We start from the raw sequence: 25,320 nt of genomic DNA, 5'->3' as shown, positions 1-25,320 counted from the left end.
GAATTCGAATCCCGGAGTATATTTCTGGATTTGTCAGCACTAACCTGGTAAACGTCCAACAGTGTAGAGGTCAAAGACCTGCATCATTTTGGGCTTTCCTCCCACATAAAGCAGACATCCCTCCATATAACTGATTTATTGTTCAAACCAGCCTTAAATTCAACTCGCTCGCTCGCTCACTCATTCACTGCATTCACCCAACCACTCACTCAGTCACTCACCCAATCCACTCACTCACTCTTACATAAACAACCATTACAACTATTTGGTGCTAGTGTGGTCCGCGTTTATTATTTCTTGTTTATTGCGTTTTCCTTCATCGGACGCAATGAGAGATCAATTCATAAACTGGTTCCCTGATCTAAGCGTTGTGATGCGAAACGACGGAACTCAGCTTAGATCAATTCATAAATTACTGCATCCAATTAATGTGATGTTTAATTACCCTTGACGTCATACCTGTATTAGCATATGAGTGAGTAATCATGCATGCTAATGATGCACCGAGTGTAGTTGATGGGATGCTTACTCTAGCGTACAACCAATGGTGAATTACCCATGTACATCCAAACATCATTCCCTTTTTCGACGTGGGCCTTGGGGTTTGATTATCTGCTAGTTAAATTTTATGATATATCAATCTATTAATTAATTTTTATTTTAATTTACCACATAATGGTTAATCCTTAGAGAACAAATAGACCCACAGAAGTAATAAGGAAAAATTCAAATATATCTGGTATTTCACAAAATATACAATTTTGTATATTTGACATATCCAAAAATATACACTTTTGGATATTTGGTATTTCCAAAAATATACAATTTTATATATTTGATATGTCCAAAAATATATAATTTTGTATATTTGGTATATTGATAGATTTTACCACTGCTGCATTCAGTTTCTTTTTACTTTAGGAAGGATTTCTTTTGTTTCATACGGTATGTGGTTGATATTGAAAATATCCCATATGGTTATGTACCGGACAGTATTCTTGTGTATGTGACAGCAATATTTAGTACTATTTTCATTATGACAACTTTGTTTGGAGGGGTTTTAAATAATTTGTTTTAATTTATGTTGACAGCATTTTACATAATGATGAAATAGAACATTTGAGCAGTCTTTTGTAACAGAAAGTTCAATAATAATATATGTAATATGTACATGAGCTATTTTTTCACAAATAAGATGTATGCATACAATTAGGTCAGAGTAGTTTTGTACAATGACGATTACATAAATATAATAACATGAATACTGGGTTTTTTTTACAAATATGAATATATACAATCTAAGAATCAAATTAAAATTAAGCAATATATAATGTAAAATCCAACAGAGGCAATTTCATTTTAACCATCACATGCATGTATCTGTCCCTTGGCATCACAAACATCACATCTTTCTTATCACATTTTCCGAGTACAGTAAACTACGTTTATGACGAACACGCTTATAACGAACTGACGGATATAACGAACTTATTTTTTAGTCCCGGCCATTTGATTTATATATGCTGAATATATGCTTATAACGAACTACGTTTATTAGGAACTAAAATTAGTGGTCCCTTTGAGTTCGTTATAACCGTAGTTTATTGTATCTTTATGAATTTACACTTGATACGTTGATGGCATAAACGATGCGGGATATTGTCAGTATTCATTGTCGTATGCAAGGCTTCAACTGCTAATCCAGTTTTCAGTGGTACTTCTTTTATTTGTCTTTTCTGTTACCTAATGTATCATTTATCAAGTTATCTAACTCCCATATTACAAATGCAACATGAATGTCAACATTTTGAATAAACTTTGGCTGTTTTATGAACCAATGTGAATTATTCTTTGTATGGTGTTTAATGGGCCCCGTTGGCAGACGCTTGCCTCCCAACCATCTTTATCAGTACGGGATAACAAGAGAATAGCCTTTTCAGAGTTACGACAAGAAGATTGCAAAAATAAATAAAAAATCCATAAATTAAAATTATACAAGGAAACATATATGGGAAACGCTTTGTTCGATTAAATACCTATTTTATTATAAAATGTGGTGTTCTGGAGAGGAGGCGAGCAACTCAATGTGACTGGATGAACGTGTGGAACTTGAATGGATAAACGTTTGTTTCTGGAGCGGTATTATGTAAGAATTAATAAGAGGAAGTGTGGTTGGGGACTTTGGGGATATTAAAAATGAATATAGACCGCCATGTTGTCTGACTGTAGATCTTAACAATCATCGGGTGTGACCATGTTGACAGGTCTTCATTCGGGTTTCTGATTTTGACAATTACTCAAACAGATTACTGAGTATTGGGGATATGTGTTACAGTTTGTTATCAGAGGAGATTTGTAGTGAACACTAATACAATGTAGATATAATATCTATATATTTCTTATCCTTCTTCTCTGGGGGGAACGGATGGCCCAGTCGTCTAAAGCGCCGCGATTCGCTGTGCAGAGATGCGTCCCTTGCGTCTCTTGGACACGCCTGAAACCTATGGTTGTGGGTTCGAATCCCTGTTCGCCCCGATTATGTTTCTAGGTTTCTCAGCACCATACCCGTGCTCGTGGGTTTCACCGAAGTGGTAAACGTCTGATACCTGCATTACTTCGGGCTTTTCTCCCACATTAAGCTGACACGCCGTGATATAACTGGAATAGTATTAAAAGCGGCGTTAAACCCAACTCACTCACACTCACTTTCATTCTCTGTGACAAAGGCTTGTGGGTATCTGTGTTCGACCAGTTCATGTATTCTACGTCCAAGAAGATCAGAACCCGTGATATGACAACATCCTCAGGATAACAATAACAACGGAATGTGCAAACAAACATGGCCAACATTAATATTTCATGTTAATATTTGTGCCGTGCGTGTAAATATAGGTACACCAATATATGTTTACTTTTCAGTTTGTGTGTAGTCGTGCATAAATACATGAAACAGTTGATTCTGAAATTTTTTAATCACATATTTTTCCGTGTAATGTTTTTGTAATTTAAGAGTTTCACTGTTATCCTCATAAGTGTATTATATATATTATTTTCTTCAGTCAATTTTCGATTAAATACAAATTACCCTATAAACATGTTACATGGATTATATAAAGTTGTTACAGACCCATGGACTAACTAGGTTTATTACATGTCACAAAATTGAACTCCTGATAACTATTGAAGTGGCAATAAATTCGGTGTCGTGCCTGGTTAGCGAAAATCCAATTTTCCCTAGTATCAGTAAAGCGAAAACCCAAGTTGGGGTATTTGTCCTACGAAAGCGAGAAATGAGTAATTGCTATAAAAACACCGGATTACCGTAGCTTAGATTAGCGCCCGTGCTGTTCAAACAGAGGAGAGGAGAGGAGAGGATTGTATCAGTGTGTAGATTAATGATGTCATTCACGTCCCTGTCATTTTTAATGTAAAATGTAAAATACGCCAAGTTTACTCGGGTTCTGCCATTTCCAGACTACTCCACCGCTATCTTCCCAAAAGATCCTACATTGAAAACAGTGAGCAACATTTATTGTACATATCTTTAAGTAGCTCAGAAATACTTAATCTTTGCATCGAAACTGCCATCTTGATGTATTATTCCGTATTGTATGACATTGGATATGTGCTCCTGTACCGCCGCTGGTAGTTTAACTTTTGAGAAATAAATTAAATTTGGTTTGCACCCAATCATGCACGTTATTACACAGCGCCAAGTGATCAGAGCGGAACGTATTACATGCTATTTACGCACCCGGATGCTCAAAATCACAATACAATGCTAGTATCCAATATTTGTGTTCCAGGGAGTGAATACAAAATAGACGAGGGCCAAGCAAGCTCTACAGACACTGGTTTTCTTTGATCTAAAAGAGGAGGGCATTCAGCTGTCGGGGGTATCTATAGGTCAGTGGGTGATTGACAGCTTGTAATTTGTGATTAATTGTTACCAGCTGGGATAGACACGACACACTTTCCAACTATGGGGAACAGTAAATAAATAGCTAAAGAATATGAGCAGGCTGGTTATCATCGAACTTAGCGGGGCTAGTAGACGACTCAGCAGTCTAAGATGTATTGTTTTATTTGTATGGTATGTTGTTTAACGCCACACTCAGCAATATTCCAGCTATTTGACGACGGTCTAAGATGTATTGAAAAAAACACAGTTAATTCTCAAGCTTATCTAATGCTAATTAAACAATTTATCATATATTCCATTGTGAATTTTTATATGCACCTGTCTCATTCTTTGCAGGTAATATAATGCAGGAACGGCCTGTCATGTAGCACTCAATCTTAAGTTAACGATCTCACTTTCTTATTAAAGGCTACAGTGTGGAATGTTAATTTATTGTGACTAAGGCTAATCCCTTACTTCTAAATTTCAAGATCTAAATTACTAGTTTTTTAAGGTGATGTACTATATGTGAGTGGGTTAGTGACTGTGAATGTGTATATATGCGGATGTCTCTGGTGTGTGTGTGTTCGTGGTTTGTCTATGGATGTACATACACATGTTTATCATATAATGGGTAGGTTTCTCGGCAGGATAAAGCCAACGGATAAAAACGATATCCGTTGGGGTCATATGCGGATAAAGATGCAAATATCAAAGGTCAAGTAGGGACTACTTTTACTGTTTATAAACAAACATGGCGTCGCCCTTGTCATTCGGCGATCGAGTCAGAATTAACCATCGGGAATATGGATAAACTACAGGGATAATTGCTATCATTATCAAAAGAACAGTCTAATATCCTGAAAATATGTGTCTAACTGTGACGTGGCTAAGGCATTTTATAAATTTCGAAACAATTTGGCGAGGGCACGAGGCCTAGCCAAGCGGGATCAGTAGCCATATCTGTGCTTGTAGACCTCTGCGGCTTGAAACCTCCTCCACAAATTAAAATAGTTGGATTTGGCGGAAATATGTTTGAATTGTTACCTTGTTTCGTTTTGTCGCTGTGTGTACATCTGACTACACTTCTTATTGTAATGACAGGACAGACCGACTGTCAACAACGTCTGACCGTGGCCGTGACGTCTCATAGACTAGGGTTAGAGTAGCTTCCCTTTGACAAAGGGCAGTTACTCTAGCGGACAGACCGATGGATTGCCGCGAAAGGCAATTAAAAACAATTGTTGTTTGCGTATATGCTGCTTCGCCACTGTATAAAAAACAGATTTCAGTTGGAACTATATTGGCTACTGTCACTGTCCGACTGACACATCACTTACCCTGTGACGTAATAAATATTAATGCGCGCATTCCAGGAAAACTCGCAATGTTTTGGTAATGTTTGTGAGAGACGGAAAGCGATTTTGAAGCACAGAATTAATGGGAATAAACACTATGTATTTAGCTCGCCAAGGCTCGCTAAATACAATGTTTATTCCTAATGCAGGATATTTACCATCCCCAAACACACTCGCGTGATAACCTCTATATATATATGTGACAGTGTGTGAATATGTATTTTGTTCATTTGGTACTTCTACTTGTGGTAGATACTTGTTTGTAAATTTGTCTGTGTTATGTGTTCATAGTGACACATAACTTCCTAAACTGCTAACATATGTAATTTGTGAATTCTGGTGGGACGATAAATTAATATCTAATTTAGTAAACATTAAATAAATGCATTTTCCCACACGCAAGAAAAACATAGAATTCTCCGTTCGTTTTCGATATTTGAGTTTGCATAAAAGAGGCGAGTAATACAATACCAAACGAGCCTCTGTGTAATACCATGTTTTATGAACCTCGAGAAACATTGAGTTGATACCAAACTGTTCACTCGTTTCCTAAAAATGGTACGACACGGGAGGTCATTTACTATTCTATATATGCACGAAATGAGCGATAATGTTGTTCTCTCATCTATTGTAATCACATACAATATATCTCATTCAATATCGTGAAGACCCGTGAAGATCCGGGGTAGACTAGGTCTTCAGCAACCCATGCTTGCCGTAAAAGGCGACTATGCTTGTCGCAAGAGGCGACTAACGGGATCGGGTGGTCAGGCTCGCTGACTTGGTGGATGCATGTCATCGTATCCCCATTGACTGGGTCGATGCTCATGACATCAATCACTGGGTTGTCTGGTCCAGACTCGATTTTTTACAGACCGCCGTCATATAGCTGGAATATTGCTGAGTGTGGAGTTAAACAACAAACAAACAATATCTTGAAACTGCCAATGCAAGCATGAACTCAATTACTGTGCAAATACAACAGTTCATTTTGAATGAGTAAGTTATCATTCCAATACCATGATGTGCCCACTGATATCCTCATTATGTTGACAAACAGTCTGATTTTTAACAACTATCAGTTGCGACGTATTATATGATTACTTTGTATAACATTGGGTCAGTGTTAATGTTTTGGGTTGCATACTGTTCACTTTGATTGTTACTGGATTCTTCTTTGCGCAATAACCAGAGTATCGCACTATAGTGATTGAATATTTGTTGTAAATTTAAGCAAGTTTTGTGAAACTGTAGATAAGGAAACACAAAACAACAATTTGCATTTACTGAAGTAAAAAAAAATATCAACAACATCTTAATCTATGTACAGGTATTAGTATTCATATTCCCCTTGTTAATAATTTGTATTTGTAACATTTTATTTATTTTCTTGCGTCTGTTGTACAATACATTAACAGACGTGGTTTGTTGACTTTGCAATCACCTTCGACTGCTAATCCGCTGTGTGCATTTGACCATAATGTCAACTCACATTCCAAGGAAGGCGCCAGGAAAACTACCAGACGTCTCAATCGCTTACCTGTCAATATCATTGCAAGGAGAGCACGTACCTCAGCTAACAGTGCGGAGTACTAATTAAACATTCACGTAATGTTACACGCCACTATATCAGGGTTTTTTTAAACTGTATATATAGTCAGACTAGTGTAAACAGCATAAATATTCACGTGAATACATTATCAGGTACATATGTATATCCGACCAGGGCTGATAGCTTGCAAGGGTCCAATAATGAACCTGCCTTTCCTTGAATGAGGATGATAACATTATGGGACACTAGGTCACGAGAAGGTTGTATCGCAGTTGTACATGGGAGAGTACAGATGGTACTTTGTTGTCAAAGTATGAATGGATCACGTTCTGATCACGCTGTGATACATGTAGTTCCAAGACACGTGAACAGCCAGTGATAGTGAAGGTCATAGTATCCCATAATAGAAACGATAAAACCTCGTGACCATTTTTATAATAGTATTAATGTTGCTTGTATTATTATAATTAAGTGATTAATATAGGAATCAATCAAGCTGGACCACATCAAAGTAATCTCCTAACGACTGTAGTTGGGACATGGGTGGCCCAGTCGTCTAGGGTGCTGCAATTCGCTGTGCAGAGTTACGGCCCTTTGGTGTTACAGGAACCTATGATCAGAATTCGAATCCCGGAGTATATTTCTGGATTTGTCAGCACTAACCTGGTAAACGTCCAACAGCGTAGAGGTCAAAGACCTGCATCATTTCGGGCTTTCCTCCTACATAAAGCCGACATCCTTAAATGGTGACACATAAATAGGGTGCTTAAATAGTGCCATATAAATAGGGTGCTTAAATAGTGCCACATAAATAGGGTGCTTAAATAGTAACACATAACTAGGGTGCTTAAATAGTGACACATAAATAGGTTGCTTAAATAGTGACACATAAATAGGGTGCTTAAATAGTGACACATAAATAGGGTGCTTAAATGGTGACATATAAATGAACCATTCTTCTTGTTCTTTTTGTTCATTTTCAAGATGCAGTGTATAACTTCCTAAACTGCTAACATATGTAATTTGTGAATTCTGGTGGGACGATAAATTAATATCTAATTTAGTAAACATTAAATAAATGCATTTTCCCACACGCAAGAAAAACATAGAATTCTCCGTTCGTTTTCGATATTTGAGTTTGCATAAAAGAGGCGAGTAATACAATACCAAACGAGCCTCTGTGTAATACCATGTTTTATGAACCTCGCGAAACATTGAGTTGATACCAAACTGTTCACTCGTTTCCTAAAAATGGTACGACACGGGAGGTCATTTACTATTCTATATATGCACGAAATGAGCGATAATGTTGTTCTCTCATCTATTGTAATCACATACAATATATCTCATTCAATATCGTGAAGACCCGTGAAGATCCGGGGTAGACTAGGTCTTCAGCAACCCATGCTTGCCGTAAAAGGCGACTATGCTTGTCGCAAGAGGCGACTAACGGGATCGGGTGGTCAGGCTCGCTGACTTGGTGGATGCATGTCATCGTATCCCCATTGACTGGGTCGATGCTCATGACATCAATCACTGGGTTGTCTGGTCCAGACTCGATTTTTTACAGACCGCCGTCATATAGCTGGAATATTGCTGAGTGTGGAGTTAAACAACAAACAAACAATATCTTGAAACTGCCAATGCAAGCATGAACTCAATTACTGTGCAAATACAACAGTTCATTTTGAATGAGTAAGTTATCATTCCAATACCATGATGTGCCCACTGATATCCTCATTATGTTGACAAACAGTCTGATTTTTAACAACTATCAGTTGCGACGTATTATATGATTACTTTGTATAACATTGGGTCAGTGTTAATGTTTTGGGTTGCATACTGTTCACTTTGATTGTTACTGGATTCTTCTTTGCGCAATAACCAGAGTATCGCACTATAGTGATTGAATATTTGTTGTAAATTTAAGCAAGTTTTGTGAAACTGTAGATAAGGAAACACAAAACAACAATTTGCATTTACTGAAGTAAAAAAAAATATCAACAACATCTTAATCTATGTACAGGTATTAGTATTCATATTCCCCTTGTTAATAATTTGTATTTGTAACATTTTATTTATTTTCTTGCGTCTGTTGTACAATACATTAACAGACGTGGTTTGTTGACTTTGCAATCACCTTCGACTGCTAATCCGCTGTGTGCATTTGACCATAATGTCAACTCACATTCCAAGGAAGGCGCCAGGAAAACTACCAGACGTCTCAATCGCTTACCTGTCAATATCATTGCAAGGAGAGCACGTACCTCAGCTAACAGTGCGGAGTACTAATTAAACATTCACGTAATGTTACACGCCACTATATCAGGGTTTTTTTAAACTGTATATATAGTCAGACTAGTGTAAACAGCATAAATATTCACGTGAATACATTATCAGGTACATATGTATATCCGACCAGGGCTGATAGCTTGCAAGGGTCCAATAATGAACCTGCCTTTCCTTGAATGAGGATGATAACATTATGGGACACTAGGTCACGAGAAGGTTGTATCGCAGTTGTAAATGGGAGAGTACAGATGGTACTTTGTTGTCAAAGTATGAATGGATCACGTTCTGATCACGCTGTGATACATGTAGTTCCAAGACACGTGAACAGCCAGTGATAGTGAAGGTCATAGTATCCCATAATAGAAACGATAAAACCTCGTGACCATTTTTATAATAGTATTAATGTTGCTTGTATTATTATAATTAAGTGATTAATATAGGAATCAATCAAGCTGGACCACATCAAAGTAATCTCCTAACGACTGTAGTTGGGACATGGGTGGCCCAGTCGTCTAGGGTGCTGCAATTCGCTGTGCAGAGTTACGGCCCTTTGGTGTTACAGGAACCTATGATCAGAATTCGAATCCCGGAGTATATTTCTGGATTTGTCAGCACTAACCTGGTAAACGTCCAACAGCGTAGAGGTCAAAGACCTGCATCATTTCGGGCTTTCCTCCTACATAAAGCCGACATCCTTAAATGGTGACACATAAATAGGGTGCTTAAATAGTGCCATATAAATAGGGTGCTTAAATAGTGCCACATAAATAGGGTGCTTAAATAGTAACACATAACTAGGGTGCTTAAATAGTGACACATAAATAGGTTGCTTAAATAGTGACACATAAATAGGGTGCTTAAATAGTGACACATAAATAGGGTGCTTAAATGGTGACATATAAATGAACCATTCTTCTTGTTCTTTTTGTTCATTTTCAAGATGCAGTGTATAACTTCCTAAACTGCTAACATATGTAATTTGTGAATTCTGGTGGGACGATAAATTAATATCTAATTTAGTAAACATTAAATAAATGCATTTTCCCACACGCAAGAAAAACATAGAATTCTCCGTTCGTTTTCGATATTTGAGTTTGCATAAAAGAGGCGAGTAATACAATACCAAACGAGCCTCTGTGTAATACCATGTTTTATGAACCTCGCGAAACATTGAGTTGATACCAAACTGTTCACTCGTTTCCTAAAAATGGTACGACACGGGAGGTCATTTACTATTCTATATATGCACGAAATGAGCGATAATGTTGTTCTCTCATCTATTGTAATCACATACAATATATCTCATTCAATATCGTGAAGACCCGTGAAGATCCGGGGTAGACTAGGTCTTCAGCAACCCATGCTTGCCGTAAAAGGCGACTATGCTTGTCGCAAGAGGCGACTAACGGGATCGGGTGGTCAGGCTCGCTGACTTGGTGGATGCATGTCATCGTATCCCCATTGACTGGGTCGATGCTCATGACATCAATCACTGGGTTGTCTGGTCCAGACTCGATTTTTTACAGACCGCCGTCATATAGCTGGAATATTGCTGAGTGTGGAGTTAAACAACAAACAAACAATATCTTGAAACTGCCAATGCAAGCATGAACTCAATTACTGTGCAAATACAACAGTTCATTTTGAATGAGTAAGTTATCATTCCAATACCATGATGTGCCCACTGATATCCTCATTATGTTGACAAACAGTCTGATTTTTAACAACTATCAGTTGCGACGTATTATATGATTACTTTGTATAACATTGGGTCAGTGTTAATGTTTTGGGTTGCATACTGTTCACTTTGATTGTTACTGGATTCTTCTTTGCGCAATAACCAGAGTATCGCACTATAGTGATTGAATATTTGTTGTAAATTTAAGCAAGTTTTGTGAAACTGTAGATAAGGAAACACAAAACAACAATTTGCATTTACTGAAGTAAAAAAAAATATCAACAACATCTTAATCTATGTACAGGTATTAGTATTCATATTCCCCTTGTTAATAATTTGTATTTGTAACATTTTATTTATTTTCTTGCGTCTGTTGTACAATACATTAACAGACGTGGTTTGTTGACTTTGCAATCACCTTCGACTGCTAATCCGCTGTGTGCATTTGACCATAATGTCAACTCACATTCCAAGGAAGGCGCCAGGAAAACTACCAGACGTCTCAATCGCTTACCTGTCAATATCATTGCAAGGAGAGCACGTACCTCAGCTAACAGTGCGGAGTACTAATTAAACATTCACGTAATGTTACACGCCACTATATCAGGGTTTTTTTAAACTGTATATATAGTCAGACTAGTGTAAACAGCATAAATATTCACGTGAATACATTATCAGGTACATATGTATATCCGACCAGGGCTGATAGCTTGCAAGGGTCCAATAATGAACCTGCCTTTCCTTGAATGAGGATGATAACATTATGGGACACTAGGTCACGAGAAGGTTGTATCGCAGTTGTACATGGGAGAGTACAGATGGTACTTTGTTGTCAAAGTATGAATGGATCACGTTCTGATCACGCTGTGATACATGTAGTTCCAAGACACGTGAACAGCCAGTGATAGTGAAGGTCATAGTATCCCATAATAGAAACGATAAAACCTCGTGACCATTTTTATAATAGTATTAATGTTGCTTGTATTATTATAATTAAGTGATTAATATAGGAATCAATCAAGCTGGACCACATCAAAGTAATCTCCTAACGACTGTAGTTGGGACATGGGTGGCCCAGTCGTCTAGGGTGCTGCAATTCGCTGTGCAGAGTTACGGCCCTTTGGTGTTACAGGAACCTATGATCAGAATTCGAATCCCGGAGTATATTTCTGGATTTGTCAGCACTAACCTGGTAAACGTCCAACAGCGTAGAGGTCAAAGACCTGCATCATTTCGGGCTTTCCTCCTACATAAAGCCGACATCCTTAAATGGTGACACATAAATAGGGTGCTTAAATAGTGCCATATAAATAGGGTGCTTAAATAGTGCCACATAAATAGGGTGCTTAAATAGTAACACATAACTAGGGTGCTTAAATAGTGACACATAAATAGGTTGCTTAAATAGTGACACATAAATAGGGTGCTTAAATAGTGACACATAAATAGGGTGCTTAAATGGTGACATATAAATGAACCATTCTTCTTGTTCTTTTTGTTCATTTTCAAGATGCAGTGTATAACTTCCTAAACTGCTAACATATGTAATTTGTGAATTCTGGTGGGACGATAAATTAATATCTAATTTAGTAAACATTAAATAAATGCATTTTCCCACACGCAAGAAAAACATAGAATTCTCCGTTCGTTTTCGATATTTGAGTTTGCATAAAAGAGGCGAGTAATACAATACCAAACGAGCCTCTGTGTAATACCATGTTTTATGAACCTCGCGAAACATTGAGTTGATACCAAACTGTTCACTCGTTTCCTAAAAATGGTACGACACGGGAGGTCATTTACTATTCTATATATGCACGAAATGAGCGATAATGTTGTTCTCTCATCTATTGTAATCACATACAATATATCTCATTCAATATCGTGAAGACCCGTGAAGATCCGGGGTAGACTAGGTCTTCAGCAACCCACGCTTGCCATAAAAGGCGACTATGCATGTCGCAAAAGGCGACTAACGGGATCGGGTGGTCAGGCTCGCTGACTTGGTGAATGCATGTCATCGTATCCCCATTGACTGGGTCGATGCTCGTGACATCAATCACTGGGTTGTCTGGTCCAGACTCGATTTTTTACAGACCGCCGTCATATAGCTGGAATATTGCTGAGTGTGGAGTTAAACAACAAACAAACAATATCTTGAAACTGCCAATGCAAGCATGAACTCAATTACTGTGCAAATACAACAGTTCATTTTGAATGAGTGAGTTATCATTCCAATACCATGATGTGCCCACTGATATCCTCATTATGTTGACAAACAGTCTGATTTTTAACAACTATCAGTTGCGACGTATTATATGATTACTTTGTATAACATTGGGTCAGTGTTAATGTTTTGGGTTGCATACTGTTCACTTTGATTGTTACTGGATTCTTCTTTGCGCAATAACCAGAGTATCGCACTATAGTGATTAAATATTTGTTGTAAATGTTTTGTGAAACTGTAGATAGGGAAACACAAAACAACAACTTGCATTTACATAAGTCAAAAAAATATCAACAACATCTTAATCTATGTACAGGTATTAGTATTCATATTCCCCTTGTTAATAATTTGTATTTGTAACATTTTATTTATTTTCTTGCGTCTGTTGTACAATACATTTACAGACGTGGTTTGTTGACTTTGCAATCACCTTCGACTGCTAATCCGCTGTGTGCATTTGACCATAATGTCAACTCACATTCCAAGGAAGGCGCCAGGAAAACTACCAGACGTCTCAATCGCTTACCTGTCAATATCATTGCAAGGAGAGCACGTACCTCAGCTAACAGTGCGGAGTACTAATTAAACATTCAAGTAATGTTACACGCCACTATATCATTTTTTTTTGAAACTGTATATATAGTCAGACTAGTGCAAACAGCATAAATATTCACGTGAGTACGTTATCAGGTACATATGTATATCCGACCAGGGCTGATAGCTTGCAAGGGTCCAATAATGAACCTGCCTTTCCTTGAATGATGATGATAACATCATGGGTCACTAGGTCACGAGAAGGTTGTATCGCAGTTGTACATGGGAGAGTACAGATGGTACTTTGTTGTCAAAGTATGAATGGATCACGTTCTGATCACGCTGTGATACATGTAGTTCCAAGACACGTGAACAGCCAGTGATAGTGAAGGTCATAGTATCCCATAATAGAAACGATAAAACCTCGTGACCATTTTTATAATAGTATTAATGTTGCTTGTATTATTATAATTAAGTGATTAATATAGGAATCAATCAAGCTGGACCACATCAAAGTAATCTCCTAACGACTGTAGTTGGGACATGGGTGGCCCAGTCGTCTAGGGTGCTGCAATTCGCTGTGCAGAGTTACGGCCCTTTGGTGTTACAGGAACCTATGATCAGAATTCGAATCCCGGAGTATATTTCTGGATTTGTCAGCACTAACCTGGTAAACGTCCAACAGCGTAGAGGTCAAAGACCTGCATCATTTCGGGCTTTCCTCCTACATAAAGCCGACATCCCTCCATATAACTGAATTATTGTTCAAACCAGCCTTAAATTCAACTCGCTCTCTCGCTCACTCATTCGCTGCATTCACCCAACCACTCACTCAGTCACTCACCCAATCCACTCACTCACTCTTACGTAAACAACCATTACAACTATTTGGTGCTAGAGTGTGGTGTCTAGCCGGGAGAGCCACATTTCAGAAATGGCTATTGCCGGTAGAGCCACATTATACAATCACGCAACCATAACCATTGCCGCGAGAGCCACAATTTGGGCTATCTATTTTCGAAATGTGGCTTTGCCGGCCTGTAACCTAGAGTGTGGTCCGCGTTTATTATTTCTTGTTTATTGCGTTTTCCTTCATCGGACGCAATGAGAGATCAATTCATAAACTGGTTCCCTGATCTAAGCGTTGTGATGCGAAACGACGGAACTCAGCTTAGATCAGTTCATAAATTACTGCATCCAGTTAATGTGATGTTTAATTACCCTTGACGTCATGCCTGTATTAGCATATGAGTGAGTGATCATGCATACTAATGATGCACCGAGTGTAGTTGATGGGATGCTTACTCTAGCGTACAACCAATGGTGAATTACCCATGTACATCCAAACATCATTCCCTTTTTCGATGTGGGCCTTGGGGTTTGATTATCTGCTAGTTAAATTTTATGATATATCAGTCTATTAATTAAAATTTTAATTTACCACATAATGGTTAATCTTTACAAAACAAATAGCCCCACAGAAGTAATGTCTCAGTTGTATATTTCGCGCTAATTACAATGTCTAGAACTAGGCAGAAATTGGGCGTTTGGATGTTGAGGTGAGGTGAGGTGAAATGGGGTTTAACGTCGCATCCAAGATTATTGCACTTATATAGCGACGTGCATGTACGTGTGTGTGTTTGTGTGGCTGCTTGTACTAGTCCGGACTGATGCCGATTTATAGTGCTAGCTCACTGAGATACCATGCCGCAGTTTAACATGAATACCCCACTCAGACACAGTATACTGACTCCGAGCCGACCAGTCCTTGTTTTAGCCCCTTAATGCTGAGCGCTTGACAGGGTAAAAACAAGTACCATCTTTAAACGTCTTTTGGTATGACGCGGCCGCGGATCGAACCCCGGACCTTCCGCTCTCCGGGCGGACGCTCTACCACTAGACCACGGAGGCGGTCGTTTGGAAGTTGAGTAAGCCCCACCCACCCATTCCCTTAAAGATAGCCATAGAGTCGTTACACAACTCTTGAACTTCTAAATACAGTAAAGTACGGTTATAACGAACTCAAAGGGACTACTAATTTTAGTTCGTTATAACCGTTGTTCGTTATAAGCATATATACAATATAACAACAGCATATAGTCGGGACCAAAAATGTCAGTTCGTTATATCCGTCAGTTCGTTATAAGCGTGTTCGTTATAACCGTAGTTTACTGTACACTACAATGGAATTCTGTATCTGCACACGTCACTGGTACAACATCTTGACTGAATATTTCTGACAAAACAAACAATATATCTAGCTGTTTTTTTATTTGTTTGTATTAAGTATTTGAAAGTCATTTAGAAGTGATACACATAAGGAAGAGAATTTATAAATGTCACCTTTATTATGAGGAACACAACGTTTCGGAGTATATACTTACTCCATCCTCAGATGAATAACCATTATTCGTTTATTTGTTTGTATTGATTAGGAATGTAATGATCAAAACAATATTTCTGAAAAAGCTTGCTTTGAACGAGTAACACACGACAGCCACCATTTAATACTTACTTTACCGATGTGTCCCTTGCACAAGGGAAAATTAAAATACATTCAAATTTTGTATATTTGGTATTTCCAAAAATACACAATTTTGTATATTTGGTATGTCCAAAAATATACAATTTTGTATATTTGATATATCCAAAAATATACAATTTTGTATATTTGGTATTTTCAATAATATACGATTTTATATATTCGATATGTCCAAAAATTTACAATTTTGTATATTTGGTATTTCCAAAAATACACAATTTTGTATATTTGGTATGTCCAAAAATATACAATTTTGTATATTTGATATATCCAAAAATAAACAATTTTGTATATTTGGTATTTCCAATAATATACAACTTTATATATTTGATATGTCCAAAAATATATAATTTTGTATATTTGGTATTTCCAAAAATGTACAGTTTTGTATATTTGGTATATCCAAAGGATATCCAAGGGTTGTATGTATGGATAGATTTTACCATTGCTGTATTCAGTTTCTTTTTACTTCAGTAAGGATTTCTTTTGTTTCATACAGTATGTGGTTGATATTGAAAATATCCCATATGGTTATGTACCGGACAGTATTCTTGTGTATGTGACAGTAATATTTAGTACTATTTTCATTATTACAACTATGTTTGGAGGGTTATTAAATAATTTGTTTTAATTTATGTTGACAGCATTTTACAGAATGATGAAATAGAGCATTTGAGATGCCTTTTGTAACAGAAAGATCAATAATAATAATAATATATATAATATGTACATCAGCTATTTTTTCACAAATAAGATGTATGCATACAATTAGTTCAGAGTACTTTTGTACAATGACGATAAAATAAATATAATAACATGAATACCGTTTTTTTCACAAATATGAATATATACAATCTATGAATATTTCACATTTTTAAAATTAAGCAATATATAATGTAAAATCAAACAGAGGCAATTTCATTTAAAGCATCACATACATGTATCCGTCCCTGGGCAACAAATATCACATCTTTCTTTTCACATATTCCGAGTACATGTATCTTTATGAATTTACACTTGATACGTCATTGTCAGTATACATTGTCGTATGCCAGGCTTCAACTGCTTTACCAGTTTTCAGTGGAACTTCAATTAATAACAAATGACCGCATCCACAACAACAATGCGCGACTACGAAGAAAGAAACAATTTAAAACCCTTTTCTTATTTTCTACCTTTCTGAATTTTTTATTTGTCTTTTTTGTTACCTAATGTGTCATTTATCAAGTTATCTAACTCCCGTATTACAAATGCAACATGAATATCAACATTTTGAATAAATTTTGGCTGTTTTATGAACCCATGTAAATTATTCTTTGTATGGTGTTTAATGTTACTTCAAAATTATTCTTTCTTTTATATACCTTTTCACTATCACCTTGTTTCATAAGTAACCCTGGGCCCCGTTGGCAGACGCTTACCTCCCAACCATCTTTATCAGTACGGGATAACAAGAGAATAGCTTTTTCAGAGTTACGACACGATGATTGCAAAAATAAATAAAAAATCCATAAATTAAAATTATACAAGGAAACATATATGGGAAACGCTTTGTTTGATTAAATACCTATTTTATTATAAAATGTGGTGTTCTGGAGAGGAGGCGAGCAACTCAATGTGACTGGATGAACGTGTGGAACTTGAATGGATAAACGTTTGTTTCTGGAGCGGTATTTACCTATCCAGATTCATTTACTGAATAAAAATATGTTTAAATCATGAACAATTCCCCACTCACAGCAGGACATCTCCTAACATTTTTGTTTTGTTTTTGTAAGAATTAATAAGATGAAGTGTGGTTGGGGACTTTGGGGATATTAGAAATGAATATAGACCGCCATGTTGTCTGACTGTAGATTTTAACAATTACCGGGTGTGACCATGTTGAGAGGTCTTCATTCGGGTTTCTGATTTTGACAATTACTCAAACGGATTACTGAGTATTGGGGATATGTGTTACAGTTTGTTATCAGAGGAGATTTGTAGTGAACACTAATACAATGTAGATATGATATCTATATATTTCTTACCCTTTCTTTCTCTGGAACTGTTATCCTCATAAATGTATTATATGTATTATTTTTTCAGTCAGTTTTCGATGAAATGCGAATTACCTTAAAATATGTTACATGGATTATATAAAGTTGTTACAGACCCATGGACTGACTAGGTTTATTAAATGTCATAAAATTGAACTCCTGATAACTATTGAAGTGGCAATACATTCTCCAACTAAGACCCGTCACAAAGGTAAAGCTACAGTAATCATGAGTCATTATTATTATTACTGCATAATGTAAATATCAGCTATTAAACAATGTATGAAGCTTCAAGATTGTCTTGTCTGTTTAACCTTCTTTTGGGTCAGTTTATTATTTTAGAGGTAACACAGCACTTGACTTATGTGCAGTCAGCTGTAAATTTGTTTTGATAAGGGTGTAGGCGAAATGAGGTGTAGGCGAAATGAGGACAGGCCGTCACAAAGGAACGGGCCGTTTGGGTTTGTGCTCAGGAACGGTGTTACACAATTTGTGTATTCACGAAATAACAACAAACTATTCGCGTAGTCCTTTGACATAAATGTACCTGTAAAAAGATAATAGGTTATCCTGTCCAAACGCTGTAGGATTGATGCATGCGTACTTGGTATAAATCTGAACTACAATTCGTTCTTACATAAATCACAACTCATCATTTACAATTGCATCAGTGTGTAGATTAATGATGTAATTCACGTCCCTGTCATTTTTAAAGTAAAATGTAAAATACGCCAAGTTTACTCGGGTTCTGCCATTTCCAGACTACTCCACCGCTATCTTCCCAAAAGATCCTACATTGAAAACAGTCAGCAACATTTATTGTACATATCTTTAAGTAGCTCAGAAATACTTAATCTTTGCATCGAAACTGCCATCTTGATGTATTATTCCGTATTGTATGACATTGGATATGTGCTCCTGTACCACCGCTGGTAGTTTAATTTCTGAGAAATAAATTGAATTGGGTTTGCACCCAATCATGCACGTTATTACACAGCGTCAAGTGATCAGAGCGGAACGTATTACATGCTATTTACGCACCCGGATGCTCAAAATCACAATACAATGCTAGTATCCAATATTTATGTTCCAGGGAGTGAATACAAAATAGACGAGGGCCAAGCAAGCTCTACAGACACTGGTTTTCTTTGATCTAAAAGAGGAGGGCATTCAGCTGTCGGGGGTATCTATAGGTCAGTGGGTGATTGGCAGCTTGTAATTTGTGATTAATTGTTACCAGCTGGGATAGACACGACACACTTTCCAACAATGGGGAACAGTAAATAAATAGCTAAAGAATATGAGCAGGCTGGTTATCATCGAACTTTGCATCGAAACTGCCATCTTGATGTATTATTCCGTATTGTATGACATTGGATATGTGCTCCTGTACCGCCGCTGGTAGTTTAATGTGTGAGAAATAAATTGAATTGGGTTGCACCCAATCATGCGCGTTATTACACAGCTTCAAGTGTTCAGAGCGGAACGTATTACATGCTATTTACGCACCCGGCTGCTCAAAATCACAATACAATGCCAGTATCCAATATTTGTGTTCCAGGGAATGAATACCAAATAGACGAGGACCAAGCCAGTATATCAAGGTGTGTCAGCTTAACGTGGGAGGAAAGTGATGCAGGTCTCAGACGTTTACCACTTCGGTGAAACCCACGAGCACGGGTATGGTCCTGACAAACCTAGAATCATAATCGGGGCGAACCGGGATTCGAACCCACAATCATAGGTTTCTGGCGTGCCCAAGGGACGCAACTCTACACAGCGAATCGCGGCGCCTTAGCCGAGTGAGACATCTCCTGTCCGTTGTTTCTTTGCACTGTTAATCTTGACATGTTGTTGAACTGTCACTGTTCGATTGACGCAGATGCCAGGCAATGAAAAACCCTGCACTTTAATACCGTTCATATTGCTGCTGCACGTGCAGTACGTGCAGCTCCATGCCCCTTTGTTAATGCACTTTGTGCGGGGGGGTTTCCGAATCGTACGTGTTTCCCGACTAATGGCTTGCATGTCCTTGTTGTGATCATTTTGATCAGGGAAATTTGTCACTGACACTATAACACATTAAACCTCTTCGTTTTGCACCTCTTGGTCCGCTAACTTTGCTTGTATGACCAAATATATCCGTTTTGTGTTTCTTTGTTTTGAAGAGTATAAAATCCCTTTTAAGTTTCGAGAAAGTGCAAAGGTGTGGGATGGTGTTTCTGAAAACATTAACAAAATCGAATCGCAGTTGGTTAATCAAGGCTATATAAATGCTACCATTGATTTATTTTAAACACGCTTGTACTCTAAACTTGAAACTTCTGGTTGCTCAGCGAGTAGCAGGGGTAATAAGTCTAAAGGTAATCGTTTTTTAAACCCTACCGGTCCGACTCTGTCACTGATCCCGAGAAGGGTTGGCTGTGCTGTAAATCTCCATTTAAAAAAGAATATTTGAAACAAAAGTATCTGGCGGAACGTAAAGCATTTGACAAGTTGTACCGTCAATGTAAACATTCATACCGCTTATCTAATCAGCAACATTTGTCAGATAAGCATAGCAACATCAATAGCCGTGAATTTTGGAAATTCATTGGCAAAATTGGTATGGCCATCGACCTTCGTGATCCAATCCCATGTGAGCTAACTCAGAATGGAGTCGTTTTCACGGACAAAGTCAGTGTTAATAAGTGGAATTCTGACTATAGTTCTTCATATAATGTTGACACAATGGGGTCGTTTGATGTATAATAAACAGAAGATAACTGCTGACATGGATAATGGTTGAATCTCTTCCCTTAGATACATACAGTATCAATTTACCAGGTTCGCGTGTTGAAGTAATGTACTCAATTAAGAGCGCAAAAAAAGGTAAGGCCGTCCGTTTACATTTTATCCCAGCCGAAATCCTTGAAAATAATTTCTGTACAGATAGTTTGTTAATAAATCTAACATGTGTCCTCAAATCTGGAGACGGAGTGTTATTTCCCCAGGATCTGGTCCACGTGACCCCTTGGGATTAGGTGGTATTTCACTGATATCGATATCTTGATATATTGAACCTCAGGTTTACTAAATGGCTTGATTCTGGTGATATTTTAAATGATGAGCAGAATGCTTTCCGAAGGAAACGTAGCACCGTAGAACATATTTATAATTTATATTCATTTATCAATAACAGAAAATTGCAGAAGCGTTCAACCTGTTAAATGTATGTTAAATCGACGTTATGAAAGCTTCGATAAGGTTAATCGATATTGTCTCTGGTATAAACTCATGAGACTTGCCATAAATGGACTTTTTGTTATCCTGCAGTTCACTCATCGTATGAGAACAAGTCCTGTATTTCTGTAAATGTAAGCTTCAATTTCCCCATCTCTAGTGGTGTAAAGCAAGGTGGTGTCTTATCACCCGCATTGTTTTCTCTATTTATCAATGAATTGGGTCATGAAATATATCGCTGTGGTATCGATTTTGTTGGAACCATGCTTAGTTAACTTCTGCACGCTGATGGCATAGCTCTAATCGCAGAGGACGAACACTGCCTTCGAAAATGCTAAACTGTGTTGCCAAAACGGTGTGCTTGGTGACGATTTCAAAATATTGTCGAACTTTTAAAAAAAATGCATTATAGCCTACCTTCTGTTGCCAAAATCGACTTTATATTCAGGTGTGGTGGTGATAATCTAGAGTTTGCTTCATCTTATAAAACCTTGGGATTTGAGTACAGGAACACTGAGATTTGAAATTCACGGCAAAAGAAATAGTTAAATCGGTTGGGAGTGCTCTCAGTAAATTTACATCTCTCGGTGGAGAATTATTTTGGTTGTCTCCTCAACTAAAGGAAGGACTGAAATTATCCGTTTTTTGGATAACTTTAAATATTGTTTCAAACAACAGAATCATAAGTATTGTCCGATCTTGGTCATTACGTATCCAAAAGTCATGAGAAAACTTTGTCGTCAAAACATTTCATCTACTACATTTCATCAGTCCATGACGTTTATAACATTTCAGACGAGCAGACACCTCCGCTGTCACAGGCCACACCGAGGACCCATTCTGACACAAGGACCGTCTTCAGTGGGCAACACAACACCAGCATTGGCGCCACCAGCAATGGAGAAGGGTCCTCTTCTCAGACGAGAGCCGTTACTGTATCTCAACAGCAGATGGCAGAGAGGGAGTCTGGCGACGCCGTGGGATACGTTGTTCGGATGCTTGTGTTTTTGAGAGAGACTCGTGGGGTGGTCCGAGCAGCATGGTGTGGGGTGGAATTGGTCTTGAACAGAGTGTCGGCCCTGTGGTCTTCCAGAACATCGGTCCAGGGAGAGGCAATGGTGTCACAGCAGCTCGGTACATTGATCAAGTCTTGAGACCACACGTCATACCTCATTTGGCACGTCGCCACAACCACGAGTTTCAGCATGATAACGCCCATGCCCTCACTGCGAGAGCACCAAGAGACTTTCTCCAGCAGAATGGCATCAGAACCATGCAGTGGCCTGCCCTCAGTTCCGATTTAAATCCCATTGAGCACCTGTGGGACGAGATTCAAAGACGGCTGAATGACGTCCGACCAAGGCCGACAACTGCAGCTGAACTGCGTCAGGCGTTCCTCAGAGTGGGGCTCAAGTGCCTATGGCCTTCATCAACTGCCTCATCCATTCCATGTATCGACGTTGCACGGCAGTCATCAATGACATGTGATGCCATTTTCTCAGAGACTAGTGTTGTGTTTCACTTTAAGTACATTTGACACTTTAATTTCAACCTTTTTTTATCTCTTTAATATGTCTCAAAGTATGTTTACAGTGTTTGGACAAATAAGGTTTCTCATATATCTATCCATGGTGACGTTTCTTTTGCGGTTCAGTATATTTTCCTACCTCACACAAATCTGGCTTTGCTGAGTATATTTTTTTATAACGTCTTGGTGATGGTCGTGAATTCCCATTATAATGTTTATCACACGTGTTGTGCCTACCAGGTGTAGGAATACCACACTTAGGAACTGAGTGGTCAGGCACAGAGTCCGGTGTATCTGAACCATTAACAAGGGTTGACGCTGTAACAACTTTGAAGTCAGTGAAACTGTGAAGGTTTTCGTGTGTTGTTATAATATAATCAACCACGGATCGTCCAATTTTAACGTAAGTAAAATCTTGATCACCAATCCGCGCGTTCAACATAGTTACCATGGCTACGGTCAACAAGGTTATCCACAAGACGGCCACCATATCTGTTTTCAGCAGAAAGGTCAATCACCTCGCGGTCAACTCCTTCAGTGTGGTCTCTCTCAGTTTTGTTTGTTTGTTTGTTTGTTGGTTGGTTGTTTGTTTAACGCCGCACTCAGCAATATTCCAGCTATATGACGGCGGTCTGTAAATAATCGACTCTGGACCAGACAATCCAGTGATTGACAACATGAGCATCGATCCACCCAATTGGGATCGATGACATGCATCAACCAAGTCAGCGAGCCTGACCACCCAAAGCCGTTAGTCGCCTCTTACGACAAGCATAGTCGCCTTTTACGGCAAGCATGGGATCTTCACGGGATCTCTCTCAGTACCAACACGGGCGCTAAAGTCCCAGCATATGCACGTAATTCCATAGCGACGTTTCGGTATAGATCTTGATACCGCTGCCGAGAAAGGTATAAGGATCTATACCGAAACGTCGTCTTTACAGTAATTAAAGAAGTTGTAATGATCCATAAATTGTGTCAACTTTGTCATCCGTCAGCTTCTAAATAATGCCTAAGGCGCCGCGATTCGCTATGTAGAGTTGCGTCCCTTTGGCGCGCCAGAAACCTATGATTGTGGGTTCGAATCCCGGTTCGCCCCGATTATGTTACTAGGTTTGTCAGCACCATACCCGTGCTCTAGGGTTTCACCGAAGTGGTAAACGTCTGATACCTGCATCACTTGGGGCTTTCCTCCCACATTAAGCTGACACGCCGTGATATAACTGGAATACTGTTAAAAGCGGCGTTAAACCCAACTCACTCACTCACTCACTCACTCTAAAATGTCAACACAAAACTGTTTTATAAAAGAGTTCTTAAAAAAAGAACCTACTCCACCAGAGCCACGTTTGCCCTCGGATCGACATGGAATTCCTTATTTGGTGAGGTGAGGTGAAATTGGGTTTAACGTCGCGTCCAAGATTATTGCACTTATATAGCGACGTGCATGCACGTGTATGTGTGTGTGTGGCTGCTTGTACTAGTCCGGACTGATGCCGATTTATAGTGCTAGCTCACTGAGATACCATGCCGCAGTTTAACATGAATACCCCACTCAGACACAGTATACTGACTCCGAGCCGACCAGTCCTTGTTTTAGCCCCTTAATGCCGAGCGCCAGACCGGGTAACAACAAGTACCATCTTTTAACGTCTTTTTGTATGACGCGGCCCGGGATCGAACCCTTGACCTTCCGCTCTCCGGGCGGACGCTCTACCACTAGACCACGGAGGCGGTCTCCTTATTTGACTTGTACCGGGTGAACTATTGACTTGCCTTGGGACATGTGCCATCGGTGGGACAGGACACGCTCACTTTTTCGCGAATACCTGGTATAATCACTATATGAGAGTGATTCATAAATTGTTATCGTACTGTACATTGGACACTGCTTTAAGGAGAGTATTCGTAATGATCATAAGAAGAATTTGTCGCTACTGCTTTATAAGGCTGGGACGGGTAACTCGGGTACTCGTGTCGGGTGGGTCCTGAGTAGGACCCGGATACCCATAGGACTACCCGGACCCGTGGTTAGTCACGTGATATATTCTTAATGACAAAAATTATCTAAAATTCTATGGTTACACTATAAGTCACTAATGTTCCCATTTCTTTCTGACAATGCACCCATTCTATCTTACTTTTATATGTTTAAGTAAAGATAAAACTTCATGCAGTAAACTTCAGTGTATGCATGACCAGATCGTTTTACACGTATATATAAATACATTTTGCCAGGGCTAAGGTCAAACGTTTCCAAATCGGACAGCTTGTACCTATCTCTAAATATATACAGACCGCCTCCGTGGTCTTGTGGTAGAGCGTCCGCCCGGAGAGCGGAAGGTCCGGGGTTCGATCCCGGGCCGCGTCATACAAAAAGACGTTAAAAGATGGTACTTGTTGTTACCCTGTCTGGCGCTCGGCATTAAGGGGCTAAAACAAGGACT

Source organism: Haliotis rufescens, unplaced genomic scaffold (assembly GCF_023055435.1).
Source record: "Haliotis rufescens isolate VD_foot unplaced genomic scaffold, xgHalRufe1.0.p SCAF_38, whole genome shotgun sequence".
In the NCBI taxonomy this organism is placed as follows: Eukaryota; Metazoa; Mollusca; class Gastropoda; order Lepetellida; family Haliotidae; genus Haliotis; species Haliotis rufescens.
This window is presented reverse-complemented; position numbering follows the sequence as displayed.